The following is a 17,494-nucleotide window of genomic DNA, read 5'->3' as shown; positions in this document are numbered from 1 at the left end:
TAAGGGTACCTCATTTCTATATTTCAAGGTATGTAGGTACCTTTGTGTATAATGACACTTTTTATTAGAGGGGTACATATTTTCTGGTAATAGTTTCCTTTTTCCTGTTTCCTGTTTCCTGTTTTGTTTCTAATGTTTCCTGTCCTAGAGGAAAATTTCTAACAAAATTTAACTTGTTTCCAATTGCTGTGTTGGCAAATTTCAGCCTGGAAACTTAAACTTTAAAATTTGTTGGAAATTAATTTTATTTCCTATAAAATATATAAATTATAAATTATTAAGATATATTTAAATGTATCTTAATTTTTAAGGAAGTAGAAATAGAATTTTATACTGTGAGACATCACATTTTAACTGTGAGCAAGAGCCTAGTTTTACATGCACCATCAGTGCATACAGTTACATATACATGTATATATATGATCATACTTAATTATTAAGATTACAATAACAAACAAACATTAGGAACTTAAAGAAAGGGGCACTAATTTATACTGCTTCACACTAGATACCTTAGAGCATTGTTTCTGTAAACAGTTAACAGAAGTTTACTCTTTATCATAATTTGTTTTTATATGGTCACTTGTTTGTATGGCAGTGGTCAGGGTTTCAAGCCAATCTCAAAGAATAAGAAAAAAATGTAGTTTCCATCTTGTTGTCCCATCTTCATATTGTTGTAGGCTTAAGAGTTTAAATTCAGAAATTACAATATTTTTGAGAATAATTCCACTGATTTCTAACATAAAAACATTTTTTTTATATTTAGTCAGAATATATTGCTCACATGATTAAATTGCTGTATTTTTTCTATTGTTGTTTCAAATTAATAGGTCCTCCTTCCTCTGCCTTTCCATTAAAACCTTGCAGTGGAAGGTTACTTCCACACTAATTTGGAGAAGTTTTTTAAAATAAAAAGAAATAATTTAGAAATTGGTTAAATAAAGAAACTGCCTAATATACCAATTTCCTACATTTCTTCATTAGGATGTTAAGATGTTATAGTTACCTAATTACCTGAAAATCAATAAATGAGAACCATAGAAAATTAATTAATACAGAAAACTGTAAGTGCAAAAAAAAAAAATCCTAAAGGCTAACATGCAGAAAATATTTCAGCTGACAACATAGCAGTTATTTTAAAATTATTTAATAAATATATCATTTTTTAAAGAAAAAACATTCATTTTACTAAGTCTGAAAATATAGTGGCTGGCACAAAGAATTTAATCAGTGTTTTTTTCTGCTTTAACACTTTAGATAGAAATGTTCAATTTTGACCTGACACTATTATTGCTAATACCAGTACATCAGATACATCTGGTACTTAGTACATCTGTACATCTCTGATGTAGAGATAAGACACATACCCAGGTTAGATAAAACTCACTGTGACAGAGAAAACAAGAGTGATAGGTTTACAGAACAGTTCACTTAGCTTTAATTCCTGAAACTATGCAGAAACATTGGTTTTTCACCTAAGCAGTAATTACAATCCACCAATATGAATTTATCAAGAGCAGCTAATGTCAGAACAGTGTAATCCTTTAATGAGATTACTGGTCTATGAATTCCAGAGAAATGATTACAGCATCTTGATCCCAACAGCCCTCTGGACATTCTATCCAGTGTTGCAGTGGGCAAGTCAGGAAAAACAGAAAAGAACAGACTGCTAATAATTCCGTGCACAAATAGTTGGAAACCAACATTCTCAGTGTAGTTATCAATGGTTTGTTGTCAAATCAGAAGGACAGATCTCGTGGGATTTTTGGATGATAAAACAGGGTCCATAGTTGTAAAATCTCTACATAATATTTAGCTGTACAAGGTTTAAAAATCTCTGAAGATCAGATTTGAATTCAAATGATGTGAGTAAACTGGAGAAATGCTGATAGCAGTAAGGGGATTTTTCTTAGTATCAAATGGAGACATCACATCCAGGAAAGAAAATCAAGTGCATAGCCTCAAATGAAGAATTAGCTAGCTGAACAGAATGTTACTGAATCCTAATGTGGAGAACTATAAAGTCTGGAAATATCTTTCCAACTTAGTTGCTTTTTCCATTAAAGCCAGATGTCATTGTGTTACTGTTAAGACAGTAATTATTCTACTCCAAGTTCATTCTCATGTATAAGAACAGTTTCAAACATTTTTCAATGACTTAATGCAAACTCAGGGAAAATCAGTAAGAAAGGAAATTTGTAAATTATCTGAATCAAGGAATGACATTGTTAAGGCTGCAGAAGGAAAGGTAGGATAAAAGCATTAGGAAGTAAATCAGAGCATGAACCATAAAAAAGTTCAAACACATGAAATGTTAACCAAGAAAACAGTAATCAGTAACATTCACCGTTGTAGAACACAGGACTAGGGGGAAAAAAACCTAAAACAAAACAACAAAATAAAAGGTAAAAGTAGTTTAAATTTGCTTCAATAGTTAATAAGATAACATATTAGAGAACATTTCTAACTGTAAGACTTGTTAAATGGGATCAAGCTAGTATGGGAAGATGTTGAATCTCTGTACTGAATGTTTTTATGATTAACACAGGAGAAAAACATCTGTCAGGGGCTGCTCAGTCATGCTCAACCTTGACTCAAAGCGGAGAAGTGGACTAGTTTAATCTATAATCCTGAAATATTAACATCCTTGGGAAAGGAGGCATGCAGATTTCCAAAAGCTGGGGGGAAAAATGCCTATTTTAATTTTATCTGTGCAGTTCACAGAGGAACCATTTACTAGTCATAATGAAAAAGAACCTCTTTAAAAATACATGAAGGGCAAATGTGTTTTCTTTATCAGCTCCAACAATTTGGTGCTCATTAAAATCTCTTTCTGCTGTAACTTCCAGGGTCCCATGGATCTTGTGACGTGGGAGGACTCCTAGGTGGGAGTCTGTTACCCTGAGCAACATGACAGCGTTAAATCAGTTGTGCTCTGAGAAAATTGAAAGTAGGCTACATGCATTTTTGCATCTTTGCCAATAAACTCATTAGTGCTGCAAGTGCAGGTATTTTACCACATTAATCTGTTAGTTTCCCTCTTAGTAGGTTGTTTTTTTTCTGCTGCTTGTCTTCCATCTGCTTGATAAGAAGGGCAAGGGATCTGTTTGTCATAGGCCTTATACTGAACTCTGCTCAGTTGGTCTGCTTTATTGCATACATACATTTTAAAGTTCATAAAGGAGAAATTTAATAATGTGCAACTAGAGAAACCAGCTGGTTTTCATTCCATTTTATCTGAATAATTAATTTTGTATTTTAAAACACAGAAAGCTTTCTTATTTTTAAGAATGTTAGCATTTATGGATCACAGCTTGATTCATACGTACTGCTAAAATATTTTTTCCCTCACTCTCTGTGTTAGCATATCCAGCATGAGGTCTAAGAGAAATTTCTAGATATGCTTTAGTGCAGTCAAATTGGGATTCATCTTTCCTAAGTTTTCTGTGTAAGAGTGAGGCTTCTAGATTGAACTAGTTTGCTTAGATCCCTGCTGTGGTCAGTGTGCAGAGGAGCACCTTGAGCTGGTGAGTTGTCTCACCTGCAGAACTTTGAAGTAAACTGAAACCCAGGAGTATGTGGTTCTTGGGTACTATTACACATCCTCATCTTGGATGAACGAAGAGCTAAGTCTCTGGAGAAGTGATAACACAAACCAAGTCAACCTGGGTGCTGTTGAAGTATTTTTAGTGGCAGCTGTAACATACTTTAATAGATGTAATTTGGAAAAAAACTACCCTGTTAGAAAATTTCCTCATTGAAGACTAATTTTAGGGTTGGGATTTTTTTTCCCTTGCTTTCAGCAGTGAGGCTTTTTTTGTGCTGAAGTGATCCCACATGAAATCAGCCAGGTTCGAAGTTGCACCTTGGATTACAACTCCTAAATGAAGTACGTTTTCTTCCCACACAAAGGCTAGAAGACATTGAATTGCAACTCAGCAACTGGAAAGGGTGCTGCTTCAGGCTGGCTTGCAGGAAATATCAGAAGAAATCTAAATAGAAAGCTTCAGCTCAGAAATCACAGTGAGCATTTCCACCCACTTGTTCAGAACTCTAAATCCTTTCCTGAGGGCAGGCACTGACACACCAGAGCAGGAGGGAGATTTTTCTATACTAGGTCCACATGGTGAGACTTGCCTAGAAATAAAGACTTCACAGTCGAATCCAGTATGAGCCTCAGGGATCTTGAGTCCACTGTACCTATTCTTCAAGAAAAGGGGCTAACCTCTGTTTAAATGTCATCAACTTCTAGTGCTATTTATGTCCTTTTAACAGTGGTATTTTTAGCAGGGACTCACTAAGAATTTACTGTGTTATTTTACAGCATTTGATAAATTGCTTCTCAATTTCTTTAACTAATGATCTAATTTGGAAAGTATATTACGTATGAATTTTAGATAAAATAGACTATAGATCAAAATAAGCAACTTGAAATTCTTCTGACTTTCTCCAAAGAGCTGACAGCAGGAACTAGGAGAATTTCTCAAGTGTGAGTGATGTACAATAGGGAGTAACATCATGTTGAGGCAGGAAATGTAAGGCATTATTATATTAATTTGTAAATTATAAATCTCATTTTCCTTATCTTCAGTCCTGTGAGCCTGTGAAACTTAAAACTAAAAAGAAAAAAGAAAAAAATAACTTAAAAAAATAACTTAAAAATAAAAAAGAAAACATGTTGTCTGTTTTTTACTAAGATAATTAAAAGTGCAATTTTATGCTTAGTTTCATATCTGATGCTGATAATTTTTCAAACTAATAGAAGTTATTTCATACTGATGAAACTTCTTTTTCATAGAGGTATCTAGTCCTATTCCTGTGCTACTGTGTTAATGCTGAGTTTTGCAAGTAAAAAGACCCCTCCACAAGCCCTAGGACCTGTGGACCCAAGCCAGCTCTGCACTGGAGGTGATTTAGCAGTGGTTAGGGTAATATTCAGCTAACCAGCCTTGATGGGAGGATATATTAGGTTGTACTCACAACCTGATAATGTCTATGCATTAGTTTGGAGTGCAGATAGTTAAGAACACTTCTGTCTGAATAAGTGACATACCTCTCAGCCTGCCCAAATGAGTTTTGAATGCTTATGAGAAGTTCAAATTATATGTAGATTTATTGTCCTCTCTCCCTACTCTTTCTCTTCCATAAAATGAAAGAAGCATGAGGAGGGGAAGCAGGCATGTTAATAAGAAATTGGGTTTTATTCCAAATTTTACTTGGGGCTTCTAAATGGAAAACAATTTTGTCTCAATTCATCCAAAGTACCATTGTCTTTTCTATCAGCCGTTAAGCATCTTTTTCCTATTTCCTTTCATTTCAATAAATCCAGAATTACTTTTTCTCTGAAGTTTTGTTGCTCTTAAAGCATCCTACTATCTTCAAATTGATTTTGGACTGTTCATTTAATTCAGATGGAAGAATCAAGTATGACAAGACTTAATTCTTCAATGAGAAGAGATAAGCCCTACAAAGAGCTCATAGAAGTAGCTCTAGTATTGGTACCTAGACAGAAACTGATTACAACAGACGCTGCTACATGGAAATATTATACATTTTAATAATGCCAAACACTCTCAGAAATAGAAATGGTAATGGATTCCATCTGGTTTGGTTGTCCCTATTCTGTCTCAGAATGACTTTATAATTAGCTTTGGATACATTAAGCTCTGTAATTTCAATCCTGAAATAAGCTAGGTGGCATCATAAAAGTTTAAAGGCAATATACAGGCTTAGATTTTCATTTTGGGAGATTCTTATAGGAGGGCAGGGACTGACTTCATTTAATCATGCATCTGATACTTGATTTAAAGATCGAGTAGATTAACTGGATATAGCTGAGGAGAGTAGATTGAATTAAAATATGCAAAATGGTAGTTTAGATAAAGTAAACCTTAATGGGCTTTTTATCACTGAAAAAAATCCTGAATTTTACTTAATTTAAATTACTAATACAGAAAATGCACTAGCAATTCAAAAAGGAGATGTGAGAAAAAAAAATTTCTTTATTCCTCTAAAAAGTAAAATAAAGATTGAGAAACTCACTATATCTTTACTCATTGTGTTATTATTAAATTTGACTTATTATGCAGTACCTTTGCATCTTTACACAGACACTTCTGGAATTATTTACTCTACAAATTAAACCTCTCCAGAAATCAAATCCCTGTAGGTACTGAAAAGATGCTAAATTTTATCATCTTCCTTGGGAAAAATCTTCCAAATTAATTGGAATTTTTATATTTTTCCTCAGTTATACAGTTTATATACACTGTTCTCCCTTGTTACCAGTCAAACTTAACAGGATGATTACTTTTATGCAAAGTCTTTTTTAATTATGAAGCAAAATATCAGTCAACTGAGCATTGACTACATGCTAATTCTAAAGCAGTAGAAAGTGGAAAAGCTGAATTGTAATCATTAAAGAAATTTGGAGGTGAAAGATAATGCTTTCCATCCATCTTGTATAGTCAGTAAAACTGGGCAATATTTAATTAATAATTAGCTAAAATTTATAAGCTGAATACTCCTGACAGTAATAATTAATTATACAGAACATCATGGAAAGCACTTCTAGCTGTTTTGAGCTGGATGCGTGAGAGAAATCCTTCATCTTATCTGGTGTATATTTCAAAAAATTAAGACACATGCATGTATTTTACTTAAAACTGTGCTGAAATTAAGTTTCTATAAATTCTATGGTTACCTTTTCGAAGGTTAGTGATGGTCAAACAATAGTGCTGATCCAAACTCTTGGCAATGCTAAGTGATGTGGACTGGCACCAGAAAGAACAAACCTCCATGGATTTAAAACAAATAAGGCTGCAAAAAGATTCTTTGTCACTGCAAAGTACTATTGTTGCAATTCAACACTTATAATGAAAATTAAATGGCTTCTAAATCAGATTTATCAGCAAATAAATTCACATAGGCACAGATCAATAGCAGCCCTTATTCATGTTTGAAAATTTCTACCTTTAAAGAAAAGAGGAAATCTAAGAAAAAACATAGATGATGATACTTCTTGGTTCTAGTGTGAAAGACCAGTGATATTTGCAGTAGTAGTTCTAATGCTATTTAAAAGCTACTACTCTAAGACTTATTTAATAATGGGCTGTAATTTTTTTAAAAGAAAGCAAGTAAGAAAACTTTACTTTTATCTTTTGCATTTTAAAAATTTTTGACAAAAAGCTTCATAATGAGAAGTCTTTGTAACACACTTTCAGTGTAGTTGTACTTTTTGATTTATTGATATTTGTTGATGGAACATGATGAAAGGTCAATTTGAAACAGAAGATGTGCAGGATTTTCTCAAATCACAAAATATATGCATTTAAGCTGATGCCTCCAATGTTCTATAGCTCACCTTCATTCATTTATATAATCTTGGTATTTTTCTAATTTTTGGTTTGTTCATATTTCTGACAGTCTCATAACCAGAATTATTATTACCCATATAAGACAGAACTGTCCAGTCCATTCTTCTGTCATTCAAACTATGCTAAACTTTGAGATTGATTTTAAGACACTGTGAAAATGAATGGGAGAAATATACTGAAAAGGTATGCAAAAAAGAGATATTATATTCTCTTATGCTATCTGAAGATGTCTTATAACATCCTCAAAGACAGCTCTGATTTGATTTAAATTAGGTTATGGATAGCATCTAAAAATACTGAGTCTAAAATAAATTCAAAATTAATCTGGAGAATCATCAATGAGTTGCAGGCAGGGGAGAAAATATTCCTGAATTTCAGTGTATGGTCACAAAATATATTGGTTAAACAAGGTAATAAAACTCATAGCTAGTGAATAATATTAAAAGCAAAGAAATAAAGTGAAAATAAATAAAATTGTAATGTATTGACATTTCTCAATCTTGTAACACAACTGTTGGGTTTTTTCCTTTGATCTAGCTGTAAACCATCTTGAATAGCAACAATGAAGTGTAAAGTCTTTCACACATGTAAATTCAATTGTGTGTATATATATATATATATACACCACCTAAGTTAAAAAGGATTATACAAGTCCAACAAGCATTTAGCTACATCTACTCATACAAAAAATAACCCTATTTTACTGGTGTCAGAATAAAAAAATGAAAAAATAAATATTAAATATGTGTGTAATTGCTCTCTTTCTTCTTTTCTGGTGATTAACCCGTCAAAGAATTTTCTCTTAGAGACCATTTTTAAAAATTGACTGAAACATCCCTTTGGGTGAGATGACAGAGGTTAGGATAAAAATTTACCTTAAATGAAAAAGTAGAACTCACTCTTGCACAGTTTCAGCATGAGGATGCTTGTATCAAGCTAGTATAAAGTAAGAGATAGCTCTGAGTTTTAATGAAAAATGTGTAAGGTTGCAAGTAGATGAATTGTTATTCATAAAAATGTGCTAAACCAGGAAAACTAGTAAAATGACAGGCCTCTTAGAACACACATAATAATCCAAAATTCTGTTGTTTAAATTTATAATCTCTAAAAATGTTTTTAGATAAGGCAGTGGAAATATTATGCTGAAAAAGCAAAATATTCTGAGGGGGCTACAGATAGGAAAGATGAGGTTCACAAATATACACAGGGCACTGAATTTCTTCTATTCAAATATCCTGTCTAACACCTGCAGAATTTCACCAGGTTACTTGGGTCAAGTTCATGGCTTCACACACAATCACAGCTGGTCCCTTCAAGGAGGACAGCTTTTGCTTTTTAGATTTCTATGATTAAACACTCTGCCTTATTCACAGTGACTTTTTACACTTATTGCCAAAATGGTGCATTGTTTTTTTCAGTTTAATTTTTTCAGCTTAATTTTTCAGACCTAGAACCATTCTATTTTATTTTTTTCTGCATTGAATGGTATTTTCTCTTTGTAAGTACTTAAAGGTCATGAACTTGTAACTCTTTCACTTCTTTACCTCATCTTGGATAAGGTATTGATTCTCACTGAAAGCAAATTTCATATTTTTACTGCCCTTTTCGGGACATATCCAACTTTTAGAATTTTTCATCTGCATGATAATAATTTTCACTACTGCTAATTAAAAAATTTAAAATAAAAACCCCTTCAGCTTCTAAAAGCTTGATATCACCAAGAATATGCATCTGAACCTCATGTAAATCTCCTATAGCTTTGACATTGCATTTCTACTGGCTGTGGTAACATAAACTTACTCTGTTGTGTCACCCTGATCACATTGACAGCAATAAATAATTGAAATCTTAACCTGTTTCTGTTATAATATAATTACTCTGCTTTTTTTTTTACACTCCAAATACTATCTTCAATAAAGTTTTCTTGGTGGAAAGCACAATGAATATGAGTCAGGAATCCCCCTTTAAAGCAATTTATGCAAAACACATATTATGTTGCATTAGTAAGAGGACAAACAGCTGACTGGGAAAAGTGATGTCTCCCTACTCTTTTTATCTCGCCTGAGGCTGCACATGTAGGGTCATGTACTTCTGTGGACTCCTGATACGACAGTTCTGCATTTACCAACTTAAATGATTTTCTCTTTGTGGAAGGCCATAAATAGATTTAGGAGATGAAACCTCATGATGTAAAACCAAGAAAACCCTTGGTAAAAGCATTTTTACCTTATGCCTAGGTAAGCTTCAGCAAGAACATTCAAAAACTAATGATGGCAAAGTCTCAACCTCACTTGGTGCTGAAATGGACCAATATGTTAAATCCTAGTTTAAAAAGGTAGTGAGCAATGAAATGGTTGTTAATCTAAACCCCTGGAACATTTTCTAAATTACTGCAGTGTCTTTCCTATAATAAATCTTAATACAGCTTTAGTGAGCTAAGGTTTTAAAGTTTTTATCCTGCACAGAACATTGAAAATAATGGTCCCTTGTCATCAGGGGAAGGAGCCTATCAAGTTTTCATGGTGGTCATTAAGACAAGCACAATATTAATATCTTCTGCTATTCTCCTTTAACTATTACAGTTTGTGACTCTAATTTATTCCTGAACAGTTCTATTGGGATGTAAAGACTACCACTTCACCAGTACCCTGAATATATAATTCTTGAGGTTCTGTTCATGTCTCCTAGTACTTTCAGTAAGTTTAGAACCTTTCCTCCTTCTCAGTCCTCCACAGTGCCATACCCACAGCTGAGTTAGCACAAATCTTTCTAGCAGAGTAGCCTGGCATGGATTTTATTGTTCTTTAGATGGGCCCTTCAAACACTACAAAAATGGGATGGAAAGAAAAAAATGAAAGTTATGAAGTTAAAAAAAAAAAAAAAAAGTGGAAGACGCACAGTCCTAGATACTCACATTTCTTCATTTCATGAAAGGCTGTCTCTTACCGGAGTAGTTTTCACTTTTAAGGGTGTTTTTTCTTTATCAATAGCGTTTATTTGTCATACATACAACAGTGTAGGCAAACCAAGAAGGTAGAGGGCCATTTTACTATCTTTAACAGCAGTGCCTAGAACTAACTCTGGCCTCCAGTTCCACCCACATACTCTACAGTGTTCCTGCATCAATTAATTGTCATCAACACTGTCATCTGGATAATATGTAGGTAACACAATTACTAGCTGTGGGTTAGGGCTGAACTATTTAACTAGTCAAAGGACACATTTTGAAGACTAGGCATGTTTTGCCAGATAGAGTAAGTATAAAGTAAAATGCAAGGAAATACAAGGAAATACAAGGAATAAATACAAGGAAAATTTCTATAATTTCATTAATTAATTATAAAAAATTAATGAATCCTACAATATAAAAAATCACTAGAAAAATATATTTTAAATTCAAATTTCAATTTTAAAATTCAAAATTTTAACATTTAATTTAAATTTTTTTAATACAATAACAGTGTATAGATGTTAGAAATTTCTAATGAATTAATAATAATAGCAAATAAAAATGCTACTAAAGAGACATACATAATTCATATTTTGTGAATACCATATTATTAACTGGCAAATATAATCTGTGAATAGTAATGATAGCCTTCAAGTACACAGGACATAACAGTAGCTTACTTTTAATAATACAAAGGACATACATTGCTTACACATCCATAATTTACCTATTTAGAATGCATGGTTTTACTGCCTTTGACCACTGCACTTTACTTATTAATACTTGAGCTTTTGGATCTACCAAGTATATTCAACATGTCTCTATTGTATTGCTTATGAGTGCAGTAACAGGGAAATCATTCCCAGGAAAATTAAAAAGCATTACTAAAGTCTTAAGCTTCTGCTTGATCACAAGTACTTAAAACATACACCAATCACTTCCATGATTTCAATCTGTTACAAAATATTACCTAGCAGAATTAATCTCTACTTCATGCAGTATGATGATGGTTTACCTACATTCTCATTAGTATTTGGGGCTGTGTTATTTCAGATTAATTACTTTAGTCTGATGATTTTTTTTAAATATTTTTAAAAGGTAGAAATAATTCTTTTAAAGTCTTCTTTGTATGGAGTACTTAATTTTTTCTTTGCAAACCAAAATGTAACCAATTTTTTTGACCAATATAAAAAGATACTTGTATAAAAACTCTTGGATGTAAAACTGTTTTTTCTTTGGTCTGATTTAACAGGCAAAAGACAATATTTTCTGTGAACAGTCATAGCAGCACATTCAATCTCAGTTCAGCTTTTTTAAGGTGGGAAAGTTTACCTCAAATTCAATGTTACGCAGAGAAAGCATAGATTCAAAGAATCTGTAGTAAATACAAAAAAAAATTGATGCAACAGAAGAATCCAGTATGATCCTGAAAAGTCCTTTAGAAGGCTGCTAGATACTTGAGACCTTTGTGCACTGCTGGCATCAACATTTTTGGATCATGATATTTTCTAGATACAGAAATGTAGAAGTCTAAATCTAAACAAACAATTCATTTTGAGATGCTGTTGACCGATTTCTCACTTAAATTCTATTGCAGATGAATTATATGCAGATTTGTAACAAAACAATTCTCATATTAGCAGTAAGCCCTGATTTAGTAGATGTTTTTAAATACATCTCACCCACCTCATTTCTGAACAGAAATGGACAATCTCAGTTTCTTTCATTCAAAGAGCTGGCTGCAAGAAGAAGGATAGTAGCATATAGCTAAATAGTGCTACATAGTAGCACTACAATATTGTCATATCAAAATATTAAACCTGAATCCATACACTTCACTAAATGCAGAAATTTAAGTCTTGAATCCACCCATTTGGGAAGCGTGCACTAACTACACAGGCATAGGATCAAAAGAGAGGGTCAAAAGAGACTCTGCAGTTTGAGACATCTTTCAATACTTTTACTGAAACATCCATTTCTGCTTATTAACCCAGAAAAATTCAATATTTTGGGGAAAAAAATTCTACTAGATATGATCTGGCTCTGTAGCCCAGTGATAAGAGCACTTGGCTGGGTCTAGGACAATACTGTACTTTCCATGCACTTGTCAGGAAACTTCACTAGTGAGGTTAAAAATTTTATTTAGTTTGCTACTCCATGAAGTATTGATGCACCTTTTTACTTTAGTTTATGTAATTACATTAATTATGGCCACAAGTATACTGGCCTAGCCATGTTCAACTAAATTATGAAACAAGTAAGTACAGATATTCCTCAGTGTAATGATGAATGTGGTTGATTTTCCTATAGCAGACTTAATTTTTTGCTCAGAAATCTGGAGTTTCAATTCTGTAAATCAGTTAACATATGCCCAATCATCAACTTTCACTCAATTTCATTTTCATTCACAGCTTTGGCTTGTTGCTATTGGAAAGGTGTTGATAACACACCAGTGTTTGGCAACTGCTGAGCAGTGCTGGCACAGCACCAAGGCTGTCTCTCCAACATTCTCCCCTCACCAGAAGGCTGAGGAGGGGCCAGTTCTTGGGAGGGGACAGCCAGGACAGCAGACACAAGCTGAAGAAAGGGATATTCCACAGTTTAGGGCATCTGCTCAGCAACATAAGCTAAGAGAAATGGGAGGTGGAGTGGGATGGGGGCTGTCATTAGTTGTTAAGACATTTTTTTTCTGGAGTGACACATACTGAAGCTCTGCTTCTCAGGAAATGGCTTGACATCACCTACCTGTTGATGGAAAGTAGAGAATAAATATTTTGCTTTCCTTTGCTTCTCTGTCTGGCCTTTGCTTTTGTTCTGTTAAACTGCCCTTTTCCTTGACCCCCAAGGGGTTTTTTTCTATCTTCTCCCTCTCCCCATCCTGACAAGGAAGGGCCTGATAGAGCAGCTTGATGGGCACCATGGGCATGCAGACAAGGCCAACCCAATACAACCATTAGAGCAACTATCTAGTTCCCAATTACATACTAATGTTAATCTACTATAGGAAAAATCTTGGGCTATATTGAGAGAAATTATTTTGGTCTTTTATTTTTTACACTTTCATTTCTTGGGCATGATAATTCAGACGTCATTCATAAGCGTTGAAGTCAATTCAAGCTAACAAGCCCACAAAGAAAGATGTTTGTGCTTGTGATAAATTTCTTTCAAGTTGATAAGGTGAAATCTGCTATATGCAAATCTTGATTAGTTTTATTTTTTAATGATTAAGATAAATCAGAAAATCTGTGAACCTGTCTTAGTATTATATTGAAATATTTATCTAAACACTTTTTTGTCCAAATTAATAATTTAATTTCTATTAAGTGAATAAATATTCACTGTTACTGAAGCCACGTAAGAGGCAATAATTCACTTGTGGAAGTATGAGATCAAGCATATTTACCCTTAATATGTGCTTCTTGTGTACTATAGAGAATATTTTACTCACTAAAAGCCTTGAAAAAGATCTGCAATTCAGAGAAGTTGCATAACCTGTAATTCACTAAAATACAAGCAACATATCTTCTAGTTGAAGTGAAAATAAGATCTAGACTTAATCAGGCTTTCCTAATAGAACATAGGAATGTTTAGTACTTGAACAATGAATGCCACAGAAGTCTCTTTAACAAATAATGTAGTGGAAAATTGAGATAAAATCAGTTTCCAGTGTGGCTGAACATCATACTGCATCTGCTAGATAATACCACATAATGCTGAAATAATTGAATGTATGACATTTGGAGGATCTTTGTTTCTCACACATTATTCATTTTACAGGAGTGCCAACTTATGCTCAGGACTGCAGGAGACAGGAGACAAAATCCAATTATGTATGCCTTTTGAAGAGCAATGAAAAATACAGATGGTGAGCTAGTTCAGGAGATGTAAACATTCTTAATGTGCTAGAATGAAGTGCAATATGTCTTGCATTATTCTACCTAGAAAAGATTGGTAGCTGGGGAATTCCATTTGACTGACAGGGCAATCTACACAGACAAGACAGGAGATGAACCCAAATTACAGAATGACACAGTGAAGTGGATAAGTTTATCTATCTTGACAAAATCGTAATACAAGACCAATGTCTCCATTTGATTTCCCAAAACTTGTCCTGTCTCTTTGTTTTTGTAAGGACATATGAAGTGGCAGGCTATATTCTAAACTCTTATAAAGATTTTATGGGGTTTTCTTTTTCCTTTGGAAATTCTTTTCTCTAACCACATTGTTTACATTAAAATATTGAGAATGATGGAAGAAAAATCTATGTTGTTTATGGAGATATTTGTATCATATATACACATATCTGCAGAAGCACATAACTAGAAACTTCAAGTAAATTTTCATGAAGGGTTATAATTTAGGATCCATAATTTCATATTGCAAGTAAATTAAGCCAGTAGGGAAATTGAGTTTCCTTCATGAAGGTCTTGAAGGCTGTGATATTCAGATAGGCGGGAGAATGACAGACAAGTACTTTTCTTCTTCTCACAAGCTGAAAGTAAATGTCAAGGCAATTTTATTGCAAGATAAAGTAGAAATTACGCAGCTGTAAAGATCACTAATTCTCTACACTGGAAAGTCTAATGCTTTTTTATCTATTATCAATTAATCTACTTTAGTGAGGATTCCTGAAAGACTTCATGTAAGCTCTTATTGCACTAAGGCCGGCTGAACAGGTTCCTTGAAAATTCACTGTCCTTCTCCTTGTAATACAAGTTTGAACATAGCTAACCTTAGTTATGTGTTTAGAGCTATTGGTTCAGAATCAAAATATTCACCATGCTGCAGGATGAAACAGAGGTTGAAGGAACAATAAGAGGTAACTTTATTACTAAATATTTACCCCAGAATATGAATACATGACTTAAAATAGCGTTAGTCAAAACAAACATCTTGGCTTTCCTATACATTAATTAACAACTGATGATCAATTCCAAACAGCATATATTTACAAACATTGGTACTGATAGTGAAAGTTTATTGTGTTCTAATGGAATGGTTGATATATTTAGCACCACCAAAATAATGTTATATTAGGAGTCCCACTAGTATGGACCTTATTCATCAGAGACCTCTACACTTAGAGCATTTTCTTTATAAAACAAATCAGGTTCATTATATTAGAAACAGATGTGGCAAAAATTTTAGAAAGTAATTATCTTCAGTGAGAAATGTCTTTTAAATCAACCAATTTGCCAATGTTGATGATATTTGGATTATTAAATGAGTAAATATTTTCAGGTCTTTGCTATCTCTCTCATTTCAATGTGCTAACTGGAACTATTTAATGTGCAGTTTCCTCATGGCTAGATATCTGTGTACCACTAGAATGAGGGATTCTTCGGTTTTGTGTGTTTCTGCTTTATTCAATGTATCAGTAATAGAAACCCTACAGTTCCTCCTGAATTCCAAAACAATGATTCTCAAAAAGCAATCACTGCAGAGGCTAATTGTTTTTCTCATAAGGTTTCATGGGTGTTTGCAAGAGGGATTCAGTTGTTCTGATTTCTCTTTTCACTAGAAAATTGAATTTGGTGCTTGGGCAATTACTGGCTGTATCTTCACAAAGAAACTCACTGAGCTCTGGTGCAAGCATTACTTTATGATGAACTTCAGTTTTTAAATATTTGTAGGCTTTAGTCAAATATCATATTCCCATTTTAGGGGCATGATCAGAGAGACAATGTGGAAGCAACCAAAGGGTATAAATGAAGACAATCTATTTGCTGGAAGAAGGAAGTCTAACCTGCCTTAATTGAGCTGTGTTCCACCATTCAGTTTCAGGGTTAGGGAACATTATTTTCCTATTTGAATGTGCCACTTGGGTAGAAAGATCATGAGTGAGCTTCAGTAAGTCTAAGCTAAAATGATGGTATCTATTCTGACAGAAGTTAAAAGGAGAATAAGGGATCAAATCTGCTCTAAGCTGCCTCTGGGCAATGGGAAGGACTTCTGCAGAGCAGGGTCTATGGAAATCAGCCAGAGTAATCACTGATCACCAAGAATACTTGTACAAGTAATCACTGATCACCAAAATCTGCTGCCTCTGTGGAGCTGTGCTCCACAGAAGGAAAGCTGACATTGTCTGTATTGTGGATATTTTCATGAGAATGGGATCTGGAAAGTCGGTAAATATTTTATAACCATCATACTTTATACTTGCAAGATTTACATCAATGTTGTCTAGCCCTGCAGCTGTTTTGAGGCATGACTGAAATACACCTTAAGGAGCTGAAAGGCCACCCAGGGATACTTCAGTTCTCATTCTGAACTTGAGGCTCTTGTACTACCCTCAAAGTCTGCTGGATCTTCCTCAATTTATTTATATAGTCCATTTAGGATGGAACTAGAATAAAGTAGGTTAAAGTCAACACAAAAGCAGATTTGACTGAATTAAACTACTGTATTTACAGTTCCAAGGAGGAGCCTGTAGGGCTGTGGTATGCATTAAACAAGAACTGAGGTAACAACTTTATCTATTACCAATAAGTCTCTACTTCTGGAATAAAAAAGAGGCTTACCTTAGACTGTTTAGACTATATCCAATATGGTTAAAGAGGGAAAAAGTCCCCAAACAAAAATATAAAGACTATCATAGGCAGTTAACACACACTGGAAAATTGGATGGCAATGGGGCTGACAACATAAAGTTTGACTCAAAATCAAGAATTTCATTAACTGTGAAAGTGCAGGGAGATCATTAATAACCAATAGCAGTCAGAAAGCACAGCAGCTCTGAATTGTATTAACATTTTCATCAGTTTTGTGACATCTAATGTGTCCTGAGGAGAGTCTAGAGACTTAGTGTAGAGAACTTACGTGGTTTTTTGATGGTCAGATGCTAATTTTTGGATAGTAATTGACTGCGGAATGTTTTTTATTCTTTTTCTAAATCAAGGTGAATCACTGTTCATAATCATCTTTTTAATGTTACTCTTCATTAGAAGTAACATTCAAAAGTAAGTTACTTTTGCCTTCTGAAAGAAGAAATTACTTTTACAAGGTAAATTCTCATCAGTAAGTTGATTATGTCAGGTGCTTTCTCTACATGTATGCATTGAAAGTGTTTTATACTTTTCAGACATGCATAAAGCACATAACTACAAGTACATTAAAGTTGGTAAATGTCGTATTAAGATTACCCTGATGTTTTGATGCCTTTTTCTTA

The sequence above is a fragment of the Sylvia atricapilla genome, chromosome 5, assembly GCF_009819655.1.
Source record: "Sylvia atricapilla isolate bSylAtr1 chromosome 5, bSylAtr1.pri, whole genome shotgun sequence".
Taxonomy (NCBI): domain Eukaryota; kingdom Metazoa; phylum Chordata; class Aves; order Passeriformes; family Sylviidae; genus Sylvia; species Sylvia atricapilla.
This window is presented reverse-complemented; position numbering follows the sequence as displayed.